The following is a 15,518-nucleotide window of genomic DNA, read 5'->3' on the forward strand; positions in this document are numbered from 1 at the left end:
TTGCTCTTTATCAAAATGATGCCATAGAGAGTCTATAGTCTTTTCTTCATGTTTTCTCCAAAATCTGTTGGGGAAGATACTAAGAAAGTCCTCTGAGTCTGAAATTTGGTCCTAAAACTGTGTTCACCAGGTACCATTGTATTTAATATAGTATTTTGGTTTAATCTTGATCTTCTAAAATCTGAGTAGGGTCTTTAGTTTGCCTAGTTTCTGCAGTCTTGTGTACTAGAAGGGTGGTAAGTTTCAGTTTCAGCTAATTACTATGCTTTACATAGTCATAGGGATGAAGCATTTTAGAATGCCACTTCATTAAAGCAGTAAAAATACTGTGGACTCAGTAATTTCATTTACTGGGTCAGTAGCCCTTAATATCTAGAAGAAGATTTAAAGTAGTTTAAAAATAATTATTCAAACAAGAAAGGGATTTCAAACTGTAATTACCATAGCAGTAAAGGAATGAATGGCTCCAAAGCAAATATAAATATTATATTTAAATCTTAATATCCGATTGCTATAACTCAAAGGATTTAGCTCTTCCAATACTAAAGATCACAAGATCTTAGGCCTGAAATAAACTTCAGCAAGCCGATAGTCTTGGTGTAAAAATTAAATTTGTTTCTGAAAAACCACTTATAGTTAAATATCCAGACTGAGTCTGTTGGAGCTCATTCTTCTATAAGGTGCTCATTTTTTTGTTTTCTGAGGTGGAGTTTCACTTTTGTCACCCAGGCTGGAGTGCAATGGCAATCTTAGCTCAATGCAACCTCTGCCTCTAGGGTTCAAGCGATTCTCCTACCTCAGCCTCCTGAGTAGCTGGGATTACAGGCACCCACCACCACGCCCAGCTAAGTTTTTGTATTTTTTTTAGTGGAGATGTAGTTTTACCATGTTGGCCAGGCTAGTCTTGAACTCCTGACCTCAGGTAATCCACCAGCCTTGTCCTCCCAAAGTGCTGGGATTACAGGTGTGAGCCACCACGCCCAGCCAAGGTGCTCATTTTCCTTAGAGCATTTGTGTATCGCTTACTCAGTTTTTTTCCCATGTATTTGCATTTTGGTTGCTATTGCATGTTAGATTTCTTCTACTGTGCTCTGTTTTTTTGCTTGTTTGTTTGTCTTTTGATGATGTAATGTTGGTGATTTTCTGTATCTATGTTGTAGCTGGTTACCATTTTTAATTCTCCTATTAGTGCTAATAGTTTTTCTCTGGTTGCTGTATTTGCAAGAAGGACTATTATATCATCTGTAAATATAATTGTTTTTCTTATCTATTTTAGTATTAATACTTTCCTTCACTCTGCCTCTGGGTTTCTGTGATTACATGGAGCAGAGCTTCCAGAACAATGTAAAATAAATATTAGCAGAGCTTCCAGAATCATGTAAAATAAACATTATTTTGTTTCCAGTTTTAGTAAGAATATGTCTAGTTAAGGGCTTCTAGATTATGTTCCAAACCATTATTCCATGAGATGCTAATTGATTTCCTACAAAAAAAAGTCTCCTAAATAATTTTCTAAAACTCTGAATTAACCAAAATGAGACAAATCTCTTTAGCAAATGGGCTTTTATAACCTTTACTATTTAATATGCATTGACAGTCTCCCAGAGATGGAAAAAGTATGTGACTTTTCCCAATATATTTGTCATAGAACACTGTTTTTGAAGAACATTTACTAACATTTTATAAAACAATACATCAATGTTGCTCTGGTAGGGTACTGTCAGTTGTGGTGTTTGGTTTAGGTTTCCAAATGATGTTTTACTATATTAAGAAAATACCCTACTTTTAGCTTACTTAGAGTGTTATATAAATCAAATCTTTTACTATATACTTTATCTGGCTTTTGCTGAACATAACGTTTTTCATTTTTATTGATGTTTATTTGTTTTCAATGCTGGATAGTAGCCTTACACAGGCGTCATAAAAATTTGTACGGTTTGTAATTTGAGGAAGTCATAAACAATGCTGCTTTGAATGTTGTGTACATGAAAACTGGTACACAAAAATAATGCCTTTTTTATAGGACATACAGCCGGAAGTAGAATTTCTGGGTCATACAGCATATATACATTCAGGTATACAGTATAATGCTACAGTTTTCCAAAGTGATAATGTAAAGTTGACACTCCCGCCATTTGTTGTCTGAGACTTCCAGTTGTAGTGCATTTTTTTAAAAAAAACACTTTAACTTTTAATTAACAAATTAACTTTTAATTTCAGGTAACCTGGTATCTATGTAGTAACATCTCATTTTTAAAATTGGCCTCTTCCAGATTATGAATGATAATCACCTTTTCTTGTGTGTATTTGCCATTTGAATTTCCACTTTAATCAACGATTGCATCTTATGCTCATTTCCTATTGTTTGGGCTGACTTTTATTGTCTACATATAGGAATTTGTTACATATTTTGAATATTAACCCTTTCTATAATTATATTCTCCCTCACCATAGCCTGCCTTTTACTCTTAATGTCTTTTGCAGGATAGTCATTTTTTAATCTGATATACTTCATTTTATCAATCTTTACTTCTACTGTGAGTGCTTTTCTATCTTGTTTAAGAAAAATGTTTCTTACCTGAGGGTATGAAAATTTTCTCCTGTACTTTCGTCTTAAAGCATTACTGTATTGTATTTCAGATGCAGGTTTTCAATTCACTTAGAACTGAAATTTGTGTATAAGGAAGGCTCTAGATTTACTTTTTTCCATGAGGTTATCCAGTGTTTTTTAAAAAGTCTAATTTCCTCTGCCCAGTACTCTGCTTGGCACTCTGTCACAGATCCTTGGGTCTTTGTTATGTTGTGTGGGTCTATGCGTCTGCCGTTGTGTCCACACCATCGTGTTCCTCTTCATCAAGAGCATTCGCTTTCTTGGTCCTTTGCATTTCCGTAAAAATATTAGGATCTGCTTGTAGAGTTCCATGGAAGAAATCTTGTGGTATGGGGATTTTGATTGAGATTATCTTGAATCTATAGATTCATTTGAGGAGAATTTACCTCTTTACATCATTGAATTTTCTATTCCATGTACATTCCATGTTATGTCTCTCTAATTACATAGATTCTTTTTAATATTTCTCAGTAAAATGGTGTTATTTTCTCCACAGAGGTCTTGCACATCATTTATTAGACTTATTCCTAGGTATTTAATATTTTGAGGCAGTAATGAATATCTTGTCTTTAATTTTTATTGTTGCTATATTGAAATATACCTGATTTGCATTCTGATTTGTATCTAGCAATCCTAACTTTAATAAAAATTATAACAAATTATATATGAATTTTTAATACCATGATATCATCTGTAAATGATTATATTTTTGTTTCTTCTTCAATCTTCAAACTTCTTTTATTTTTTATGACCTCAGTATAATATTAAATAGCAATGGTGGTAGTGGAAATTTCATTTTATTCATCATTTCAAAGGGATAGCTTCAAAAAATTTCACATTAAGTACATTGTCTGTTATAGAATTTTTGTTTTGTAAAAACATTTTTTTCAGAATAAAGAAGCTCCTTGTTATTTTCCTATAACTAAAAGTTTTAAATTATTAGTCAGCATTGAATTTTCTCAAATTCTTTTGGTGCATCTTTGAGATAATGATATAATTTTACTTTTGAGATGATCATATGATTTTACAAATAATATTGCAAATTACATCAATTTATTTTTCTCCCCAACTTTTTTTGTTGTGAAGAATTGCAAACGGTTGCAAGTTTCTGAACATCATTTTTACTTGAAAGAACAGCCAACAGACAAACTATGAATATTCAGATTTTGGCACTGGGAAGACATTTTCTCAAAAATGAATGAAGTGGGCCTGTCACGTCAGGAAAATAAAAATGACTTTTAAGAATATAAGTAAGATTGGAGAATAAAAGTTTGAAAACTGCTGCCCTCTTAGAAAGTGTAATGTTATTTTTAGTGCATTTACCCTCTTCTCATGACAATATAAGATACTTAAAACACTTAACTTTATACCTCCTCTCAAATTGTATGCTGTTTTATAATTTTAATTATACAATTTCCTCTCTGTTTTTGTTTGATGAAACTTAACTGTAATATGTTTACATGTGGATTTATTTTATTTGAGAGTAATTGAGCCTTTTGAGTTAGTGAATTCTCATAAATTCTGAAACGCTTTCACGACTTGCCTTTAACCATTTTATCTCTTCTCTCCCTCTGAGATTTCGAATACATGTATAGTAGGCCTTTTCGTTGTATTAGCTGAGTCTCTTGCCCTGTGTTTTAAATCCCATGTTTCATTCTGAGCGCTTGCTTCTGTCTTCTTTCATTAATTCTTTCTTTAGTTTTATATAATTTGCTGTTAAATTCATTTCTTGAGTTCTTTATTTCATGTATTATATATATCAATTCTAGAACTTCTAAGTAACTATTTTACACATCTGCTCCATCACTTTTTATAGTTTTCATTTTCTTGCCAAAATTTTCCCTTGACTCTTACCTCCTTGAATATTGTAAACATGATTGTTTCAGTCTGTGTCCTGTAATTCCATATGTGGAGCTTTTATGTGAGTATTTTTGTTGGTTTTCTTTAATGATGGTTTGTCTCTTTTTATATCTGGGGTTTTAAATTGCATATTGGGCATTGTGCTTAAAAATGTATTTGTAACAATGATTTGAGATATTGTCTTCGTCCAGAGAAGATTTTTCTTTACTTGTTCTAGGTGCCTAAGGTCAATAGAAGTTCAGGAACACACAATAAAATTTCCAAAACTGAGGTCATCAGACACAACAAATGATATAAAATAGGCTGACAGATTTATAAGACTGGTTTATTTACAGTTCAGACTTAATCTGAGAATACATGTAGGAACCCTAGTTCAAAGCCAATGTTCGTTCACCCCTGGGCTCTGGATTCTGATTTCTATTCTTCTAGGCCCAACAGCTTCCTGAAACAGAGCTCAGCTACTCCTTCCAGAATTACTAATGCCTCTGGGTAAAAGCAGACTTTAGTGTTAGTGAGTTCTAGTCTTCTCCAGGCTGGTAATTTTTTACCATCTTGTTAAGTCTTTGATGGTTTAGAGATGACCTTTTATATTTTTTGCAGCTAAATTATCTTCCATGGAAGAGCAGTTTGAATTTTGAAAGTTAACAATATTGAAGCCAAAGTTCTCATGATGGTTCTTTTGAACAATAATGAAGTTGAATGTCTTCTGTACTTGGATTTTCATTTTGATACTAGAAGGCATGTCCTGTGCTACAGCTTATTTCCTGGAGCCTATCCCAGTTGCATCACAGACCTTTAACTCAAAGATTATGCAAGCTCCTATTCCTAAAATAAGCCTAGTCATAGAATATACATTGTAAACATATCTCTCCTTGTCTCAAAGGAATGTACATAACCCCACTAAGACTGTCTTCCTTCCCTATCTTTTCCATTTACTAATATTGCCACCATTTCCTTCCACTTTCAGTGTGGAATCCAGGTTTGCTAGGGCCCATGACTATTTCTCAACTTCTAACTTTAAGTACACTACTCACCATAATCTCCTAACCAGCTGCTTTCTTCATTCCTTCCTCTGTGCTCCTGAATATTATTTAGGCAGAATACATACCTTACAGCAGGTTCATCACATATCTACCGTTTGTAAATTCTAGCTAAAACGTTATTTGCAATCCTTTTTATTCTCAACTCTCTTGCTCAAAATATTCTTTGTCAAAAATTCATCCTATTTTTGAAGTCTGTTAACTGTACCTCTAAGTACCCTATCTCTCAACAAATAGCACTTGCTTCCTTTTAGAAATATAAGGGACTCTCGAAGGAATCTAGTTGAAGTCCTTTCTTATAAAGCCATCTGTTTCTTCTCTCATTCTTGGTTCATTCTTCCCATTTCCAAGAAAGATGCATTTCTGTCTTTCCAAAGGGTACCAATCCAACTATACTCTCAGATTATTGAGTGTTGTCTTCCATGTATTCTTACTCCATCAGTGATTCTTATCTTGCATTTTCAATCACTCTGGCTCTACCAACCTCTTCCTCTCCAACTACAGACTTCAAAATATCCTCCAGCTCAGAAAGCAAAACAAAATGAAAAAAGAAAAACCAAAAATCTGTATGGAGTGAATGGCAATGACTGTTCAGTTAACCACTAGCTTTATATGCTGGCAGGAATCCCACATGAAAATTAAGAGAATTTATTAGGTAGTATGATTTTCCTTACCTCCAAAGAAAATTCTAGCCAAAGCATTGATACAACCTCTAATGCTATATAATTAACAATAACTCAGTAGGAAATAGAGTTCTCATGCTTGGCACTACATGCAGACTTCCAAGAAACCAAGAAAACTCTTTCTTGGTTTGAGAAAATGTATTTTTTTTGCCTCCCAGTGTGGAGAAAACAAGTTGCGTTCCTCTGGCACATCTACATGTTTATGTAGATCCATTCCCTAGAAAAGGGAGCACATTATCTATGGCAACTGAGAAACACAGCATCATGTTGTCTGTTGTAGAATTATTTCTTAACATTTACATTTTTATGCAACCCCCCATATTAAGTTTTATGCTCAGTTTACCACTAGCCTTACATGCTGGCAGGAATCCCACATGAAAATTAAGAGAATTTATTAGGTAGTATGATTTTCCTTACCTCCAAAGAAAATTCTAGCCAGAGCATTGATAAAATCTCTAATGCTATATAATTAACAATAACTCTGCAGGAAATAGAAGTTCTCATGCTTGGCACTACACGCAGACTTCCAGTGTCCTCTTCATTTGCTCTTTAAAATGTCTGACTTTTAGGGCTGACTTCATATGTAAGTGCTTCTTGACAATCTGGTAGTATTTGAAGGATAACTAGAAGGATTTCCTACCCCAGCATCCTCCCCAGTGATTCAAATTTCTTATTTTGCTTTCATCCCTTTGATCGGACATTATAGTCTCCTTTTTTATTGTTTTTAATTATAATAGAAGAATGTTACCCAAACCTAGGTGTCTATTGGAATCATGTGGAACTTTTAAAAAATACTATGTGCGGGTGACATCCTCAAAAATTGTCTGTTTTATTTGGTCAGGCCATTGCCATTTTTAAAAGTTGTCCTGCTCATTGTAATGTGTAAGTTGAAAACTATATTCCTAGTTGAGTGACATGCAATGACGCTAATACCATATAGCACCAATCAGTTTTCTTACCTTCTTTATGTGACATTCCTGTATGGCATTTTAGCAGCAGGTTCTGAGATCATCCTTCTGAAAGGAGAAAAACATAATCCAGAGGTAAGTTGGCCATGAAATTATCCAAGTTTTACTGGGACCTAGTAGTAACAATGGAATATGAATTATCACCATAATTTACATCTGTATGAGAAAACTCTTTCTTGGTTTGAGAAAATGTGTTTTTTTGCCTCCCAGTCTGGAAAAAACAAGTTACGTTCCTCTGGCACATCTCCGTGTTTATGCAGATCCCTTCCCTAGAGAAACTTCCAAATAAAGGGAGCACATTATCTATGGCAACCGAGAAACATAGCTTTATGTTGCCTGTTGTAGAATTATTTCTTGACATTAACATTTTTATGCACCCCCATATTAAGTTTTATGCTTAGATTTAATGTCACCAGGTAGGAACCAAGGTAAATGCCACATCCCCAATTCACAGAGAATCAGAGCTAAACCATCAGTTATCAAATCTGTCTTTTTATGTGCTGTGTGATTTATACACATTGCTTTAGAAAACTGCATTAACTGGAAGATGCTGGTTTGTGGAGGGGCAAGGAAGTATATTTACAGGTTAGCTTGGCTGAACTGTGTTGATTTCTCTCTAGAACAGTCTTCACAGTTCTTTGCTTGCAGTTAGAGGTCTGCTGAAAGTGACTCAGTGTAGATGAAAACAGCTTGCTTAATCATTCCTGAAACACGGGAAAAATTAAAATACATTTTTTCTTTGTCAAGCAATAAAAACAATGCCAGATTGTTAATGCCTCTTTTGTACCTTTCACTTAAAAGACCTCAAAAAGAACATCAAGGAGAATAAAGGCAAAATCTATTCCCCAATGGCATCATTATACATGTTGAAGCCTCTAAAACTAAAACTCTAAAGACATTCAGGAAGAGTAGAGGAATAAATGACAGCAAACAGAAGTGTGTCTCTGGAGCTTTGTTCAACCTGCTTTGTTCAAATTCATTCAAATTGGATAATGAAAAGCAAAGATCTGTTTTTGTTTCAACATTAAAATAGTAAGTTAGTGAGTGGTGAGTTGCTAATTGTTCTGTAAAGTATTTAAGGTGCCAAGAGTGTCCCATCGCCAGTTTTTAAAATTGCGTCCTTATGGTTGAAATGAAAGCAACCATTAGAGTAGTGTAAAACATTGTTTTTAATATAATTTATGCTGGTCCAATCAAATGATTTTTATTTCAAAATACTCATCGAAGTTTTTGTTTTTACTTTAGATAAGCAAGTTTTATTTTAGACTTCAATATATCAAATAGAAATTCATTTTTATCATATGGGGCTAAAGTAGGAAGATAGATTAGAGCTATCCAATGTTGTGTTTCAAACCTGGCTGTTTCTACTTGGTTCTAGGGTATAGAATTAGCAGGTTTGGTTAAATTTTACTTGAATTTTGGGTGACCTTTTCTATCCTGACTGTTTCATAATTTAATGTCTTGACCTTCGCTTTCCATAGAGCCATCTTAGTGATAAATGCAGAGATTTAAGAACTAGAACTGGTTGGCAGGTGACCTTTCATACATGGCTGTTCCTTTTGCTGTGGAAACCACTGTTTTGCAAGTTTTATTTCACAAATTTTAATTGCCTATTCTATTGTCTATAAGCTTATTCAGAGAGAAAAAAAGTAAAGGTTAGATATTTCATTCTCCTTACTGATTAAAATGTAAAGTGCTTGGCAGTTGTCCCAATATGTCATTCAGAAAGGATAGGGCAATTCGTCAGGTTCATACCCAAAGAAGAGAGAGGGATCATTTTCCCAGGGTGGTTGATAAGGATGAAACTGGCCTAGGAGAGTGAGCAATCACATCAACTAAGTGAAGGTAACAGGGTGTGTGTGTGTGTGTGTGTGTGTGTGTGAATTTAGAATGGATGAACATGTGTACTAATTGAAAGAGAAAAGTGACTCAGTCAACGAGAGGTGAAACTTGCCATTAAAGGTGAATAACCTGCCAGTTTTGGCCATTTTCTCTCTCTCTCTCTCTCTCTCTCTCTCATTCACTCACTTTCTCTTTTAACCAGGAAAGAATTGGTTAGGCATATCATGGTAAATTGATTTCTGGAATCTATATCAACAAAATAAATTGTTTACTCACACGGAAATAAGGCTGAGTAATTATAAAAGTGCTAGAGACTCTTACAAAGAATTAAGAATATCTACACTTTTCCCCCAACCCTACAGTATCAGAGAACGTAGGACCTTCACAGGGAATCAATTCCTCTGTATTTACATTCTTCAGTATTTTAAAAACCAGAAATAATTTGTATGCTTCTAAAATACTCATGCTTATGTTAAAATAAAAATAAGAACAGGTATAGTATAAAAAGACCCATTGTGTGAAGATAGTACCCCAGTCTGCCATTGCCTTGGATCCTCCTAGAATGGAAGAGCCATTCACGAGTTAGAGGACCGCTTAACAGTCTTCAAGAAACTTTGATTCCTAAGGACTTCTAAATGGCCAGTGTGAGTTTCTAAAAGGAATTTCTGAAAGGGGATTTGGGGCAGACAGGAGGTATTATTCCCTTTAGTCCTAAAGACCAATTTAGAAAATAATATCATCTGCCATGGTCTTTTTCTTCCCCGACATGGATGTTAATTATTTATTGCTTGAGAATCTTTCACTGCTGATGTGAAAGAAACAGTTTGAAAAGCAAATTGAGTAAGCAGATGTGAAGGACCATTTAAAAGCTAATAAAATTGGTCATGATTAGTTTATCTTAGACTGAAATTTCAGCCATATTTCAAGCTGAAAATATCAAGAAAAACATTTTTAATAATTTTTATGCCATGCTAGCACTATTGCCAAAAAGGAGAGTTTATTTATGCTCACATGCAAATAATTTTGGTGAAATTATTGATTTTAAGCATGTTTAAAGCATTATAATCTAATTAAAATAATTTAAATATAGTAGTGAGCAAGATTTGAGGTTTATGCATGTATGTATATTAAGAATCATGAAAATCAGTAATTATTTCTTTGATAGTCCACATTTCCTAGTGCTGCTGTGAGTGCATTTTCCAAAAGATAACATTGCTCTTCTTTTTAACCTGAAATAAAGGTTGGACATTATATTTATCTCAACTTTCTCAACTCTGTAATGGAAAATAAAATAACTTGAAAAATCTACTGTGAAAATGATGTGGAATAATGTAATAAAGTACAGAGAAAGATGACTGACCCATAATAGGCATTCAATCATGTATATCTCAAAAAATATACTACACTATACTTATAGGTCCGTCTGGTACTGTTTCTTCCCATCCTCTGTCTTACCCTCTACCTGTACCCCACCCAGTAATCAAATCATTTTTCCTGTAAGGTGACAAAACGTCAAGATTCATTTTAGCAGAGAAATGACTTGTTTTTCAAGGCAATCCCTTAGGCCTCTAAAACAGCATAGGAATTGACTGTAGTGGATCATGACTCTCCCATACAGCTTAACGCTGTGTATTGAGATTAAGTTTTCACTGATTAGAATTTTGAAACTATTTTACTCTTCACAGTACCTTGCACAGAATAGTTACTAAATAAAAAATATGTGGTTATTCAATAGATGTTATCAAATTCTTAACTCCTCTCAAGCTGATTGTTTTGAAACCAAACGTGCTGGTATAGAGTTAGTATACTTTTTCAGAGGAGGAAAATAGCCAAAACAAATATAGTGTTGTTACCATAAAAGAAAGTCAATATTTTAGATCTTAAATAAAAGGAAGCGTTTGACATTTGTGGGCCTTCTTTAACAAAGACACAGGGGTCCAGACAGGGCTGGCTGAATATTTGTGGTGCTCTGAGTTTATAGACACAGCCGAATCCCAGTGAAAGTATTTTGAATGTACAAGATGTTTTCAAAAATATTTTGAGTGTACAGGAGACAAGATGAAGAAGGCAAGTTTGATTTTAATAAAAAAATAGAGACAATTCAACTATAAAAGGAGAATTCAAAATTTAGATGGGGCTTGATAAAGTGAAACTGGATAAATCTTAAAGGTCTTGGAAAATCTAGGGCCTCAATCTAGAAAGAAAGAGTAACTGCTTACCGAAGCAGAACTGAGTGAGTGGAGATGTATGAAATAAATATTCAAGCGGAGCCCCAAATCAAATAATACAAATGAGTTCAAAAAATAGCAGTACACTTTAACAAAGAAAGTTGAGATCAAAAGACGTAGCAATAAAGCTAATAAAAGAAACTGAGATAACTAGATAAGAACAGATTTGGGTTCAAATTGTCCATTTGTGCCTAGGTATGTTTTTCTTTTTATCATGGCATACTGTAGTTTGAAGGTGACTTCAGATGTATAAATGTGTCCCTTGGGCTTTGCAAGCAAGCTTTTTGTGCTACCTGATGCTCCTGATTATGATAAGGAATGTTTCATTCATCTGGCCCCACACTTTTGTCATACTTAAAAAATGGTTCCTGCAAGTGGTAAAATAGAGCAATTATCATGTTCATCCATGTCTCCTGGTACTTTATTTAGGAAGGCAGATAGCTAGGCAAAGCTATTACCCAGAAGTATCGACCAAGAAGTATAAACATCTCTTAAGATGATGGCCATGGTGACAGTAGGGCCAAGTGAATAGTTAAACAGAAAAACAAAGTGGCAATTTTATAGATCACCATCTACCCTCAAAGCCGTTGCATTCATAGTACTCTGCCAATGACATATTTGTCACATAAACAAGAGGCTGTTGTTCCCAATGTTTGCCCTCAAGTTGTTAGTTAGCTGCTGACCTCATAATCTGCACAGCTGTGGCATCCCAATATGTTGTCATGAAACAGATTGTGATGTCTTAATTGATCACTTTTAGAGGTTACAATTGTCAAGTGAGACCAGTATGCTGATTCTTATTAGTTAAATTAAGCCTTGTTACAGCAGAACTGGCTAATGCACTATAATGACTAGGAAATCCAATGTAATTTGTTGCATTTTATAGATTAGAACACATCCAAGGCCTTTTCTTTTTCTTCTTTTTGATTGTTTAAATTTGTGGAGGCTATACCCCAACCATGCTTTTATTATACAATGAAGCAACTTCTTGGAATAGTAAATGGGATGTAACCCCCCCACACCATATGCATCTTGGTGATAAGTTGGAGTATGCCATATGACACACACAATTTAAATCAGGCATTGATTTGCATGACTCTAAGTGAATTGGAGGACTCAGCTAAGAGTAATAGATGTCAGGCTCTGCTGCAAATCGTCTGGCAAGAAAAATATTATGTTCTTCCCTGTTGTCTAAAAGAAGGTAGGCTCCTAAGACGATGAGGAAGGGTCTTAAATCAATGCCTGCCCCCAAAGGGCAACTCCATGTGCCTCCATTTTGGTCACTGGTTAAGTCTTCACTACCCTGTTTTCCAAGTGTCCTAATACACTCACTCACCTTGTATGGACCTATTCTCATCTGGTGACTGGACCACCTGCTACTCACATTAGTTGAGAAACCTTACTGTGGCAGGGGTGATGAACAGTCCCTTTAATAGCAGAGTTTTAAGACAACTCATAAATGGGCCTTTGTGCATTCTGCAAGTCAAGTTTTTTTCAAAAGTTTTATCTTTGACATTTGAAATAAACAGATGCCTTTGTCAATCTAGCACATTTTACAGGAGCGCAAATAAAAATGAAATCAAAGAAACTAATTTAAGTTAATGTAATAACTGTTAGCATAAAATACAGCAGGAAGCACAAAGATGTTCATCAAAGCGGTTTTTTATAGTAGAAAAAAAAACAGATAATAGCCCAGCAGTAGGCAAATTGGTACATATGGTATATCCATAGAATGGAATCTTGAGCAGGCATTAAAACTATCTCTAAGGGCTGACATGGAGATGTTGATGATTTTTGGTTAACAGTGTCTCATTAAATGAAAAACCAAGGTAGCCAAATTGTATAAATGGTATTTCTCAATCTGTCTAAAATAATATCTGTAGAAAGGAAAAAATATGACAAAAATAGGTGTAGTATTGTTGAGTGATGAGAATATGGGGAGTTTTTCTTTTAATCATTTTATCCATTCTTTTTAGTTTTTCAAGTTTCCCATATTACTTTGCTAATTTGGGGGAAAACGTTTTTAAAGCAGTTTGAATAGTTTGTTAAAACATTTGACTTAAGAGTCTGAGTTCAGGCACCTCAAATCTAAATGGTCTGAAAATGTATGAGCTCCTGATTTTCCTCCCAGATCCTGTTCTCCCAAAGGCTTCTCTCCTCAGTTCAAGGAAATTTCAGCCTCCCGGTTACTCAGGCTGAAAACCTGGAGCTATCTGTCTGTGACTCCTCTCTTTACTTCATACCCCACCTTCAATCTATGGCCAATTCAATCAGTTGTACCTTCGGAATATTTCCAGAACGTGAGCAGCTTCTCTCCGTCTCCTTTGTTACTCAGCACGACCCACATCACTGTCCTCTCTTGATGGGATTTTAGCAGCAGTCTAATCCCCTGCTTCAACCCTGGCCTGATTTTTATCAAGTTTCCACACAGCTGCCAAAGCTGTTAAAATGTAACTTAGTTCAGTCATTCCTCTGTCCAGAGCCCTTCAATGGCACTTCATCTCGCACAAAATGGAAGGCCCTAAGTGATTTCTCCCCTGCCATGTGTCTGGCCCCAGTATCTACTTGGCTCTCCACACTGGCTCTGCCAAGCTACATTGCTCTTCCTTTTATTCCTTTCCTTCCTCAGGGTATTTGCATTGGTTTTTGCATGTGCTCTGCAGGAATGCTTTTCTCCTAAACATGCTCATAGCCAACTCACTTCATTCAAGTCTTTCCTCAAATATTATTTGAGGAAATAGCAGCAAGGTCTTTTTCTGATTACTCCAGCAACACACACACACACACACACACACACACACACACACGTGTACATACATACCTCCTAACCTCCTTTCCTGCTTTAATTTTTTCTATTTAGTCCTTAGCAACATTTAACATATTATATGGTATGAGAGTTTATTTATTGCCTTTCTCCTGCACCCAACTTGAATATAAGCTCTATGAGGACAGGGATTTTTGTTTATACTTTTCACAGCTGAACTCTAACCCTTGGAACTGTGCCTGACACATTTAGGTGCTCTATGACTGCTGTGAGTGCCTACCGTTGATAGGAACAGTGATCTGTTACAGTTGTATGGTGATTAGCCAGTTGATTTTTCTGCAGTATCTTACATCCCAATGTAATTATTTTAATTCAGTTGCTTTCATATCCTAATTTAACCAATTGAGCCCATAATATATTCCAGGGACTTCGGGGGAGTGGGGCTAAAATGAAGAAGATAGACATTGTTCTGACATAATTTACTATCTAGTGGATAGACATAATTAAACAATACACTCCAACACAATCCATAAAAGAAGGACAGTACCCAGTTCAGAGAGGCTACTCACCAACAGGCACAATTAAAATTCAGGATCAAATGTCAGATACAAAATGTGGAATCTCATAGAAGAGAGATGAGAAAGATGTATATCAACAAAGCACATTGCTTCTTTATTACTGTTTTAAAAGAGAGGGTGACTGTGTTAGAGGGAAGCAGCAAAAGTAATTTATTTGGTTGTTTTAGGAGAAACGAAAGCAACGGATAACAGAAAGGGCAGTGGGCTTAGAGTTAGAGGATTTAAATTTGAATCCAACACTGTAACTTTATCATCTCCAGCTCCTGAAAGGTGATGCTTAACTTCTCTGAGTCTCTATTATCTCCGTGGTTAAATAAAAAGGGAGAAAGGGACTTAGACTAGCTCTAGAGACTGTCTGTGTAGATGCCTTCCCATCTGAAAGAAGGCCTTTCCTTATCCATCTAGAATAAACATAAATACAAAAGCCAATTAACATGATGACTTGAGGGAATCTCTGAAGGGTCTCTGTAATATTTCATCTAGCCTGGGACTTACCTTAAATGGTTATGGGTTCTGAAAATCTTTTTCATAACCTCATTGTTTGCTGAACTCTTCATATTTTTATCATTTGCTTATAACCACTCATGCATGTAAGTAAAATACATAATTGACCCCCAGATATGATTATTTTGCATTTCTTTTATAGCCATCAAACTTATTACAAAGATCAAATCTTTTCATATTTTCTTATTTCACCTGAAATTATAGTTCTGAATAAAAATATTTATCATTTAGAGTGGAAAACAAATAACTATTGTTTGGCTATAATTTAAAACCAGCACATGGGGATTGTAGAAATTAAAATTATTTTTTGACAGTATACGTTTTCTTTCTTAATGGAAGCATGCTGTTAACTTGATAATCTGTGGCAGAGACTGTGGGTTTGGTATTTGTAGGTACTGTAGAGATATTTCTGTATTGTAATTATACAGTATCTGAACTTT

The 15,518-nt window shown here is 34.9% G+C and overlaps 1 protein-coding gene across 3 annotated transcripts in view; it reads left to right on the forward strand.

The window, feature by feature from the left end:
- The window catches only part of ST6GALNAC3 (ST6 N-acetylgalactosaminide alpha-2,6-sialyltransferase 3), a 352,495-nt gene that overhangs the window by 121,407 nt on the left and 215,570 nt on the right, over nucleotides 1–15,518 (forward strand). The gene's annotated exons all lie outside the window — the stretch shown is intronic.

Source organism: Aotus nancymaae, unplaced genomic scaffold (assembly GCF_030222135.1).
Source record: "Aotus nancymaae isolate 86718 unplaced genomic scaffold, 86718_ANA_hifiasm-v0.15.2.pri h1tg000007l, whole genome shotgun sequence".
Taxonomy (NCBI): Eukaryota; Metazoa; Chordata; class Mammalia; order Primates; family Aotidae; genus Aotus; species Aotus nancymaae.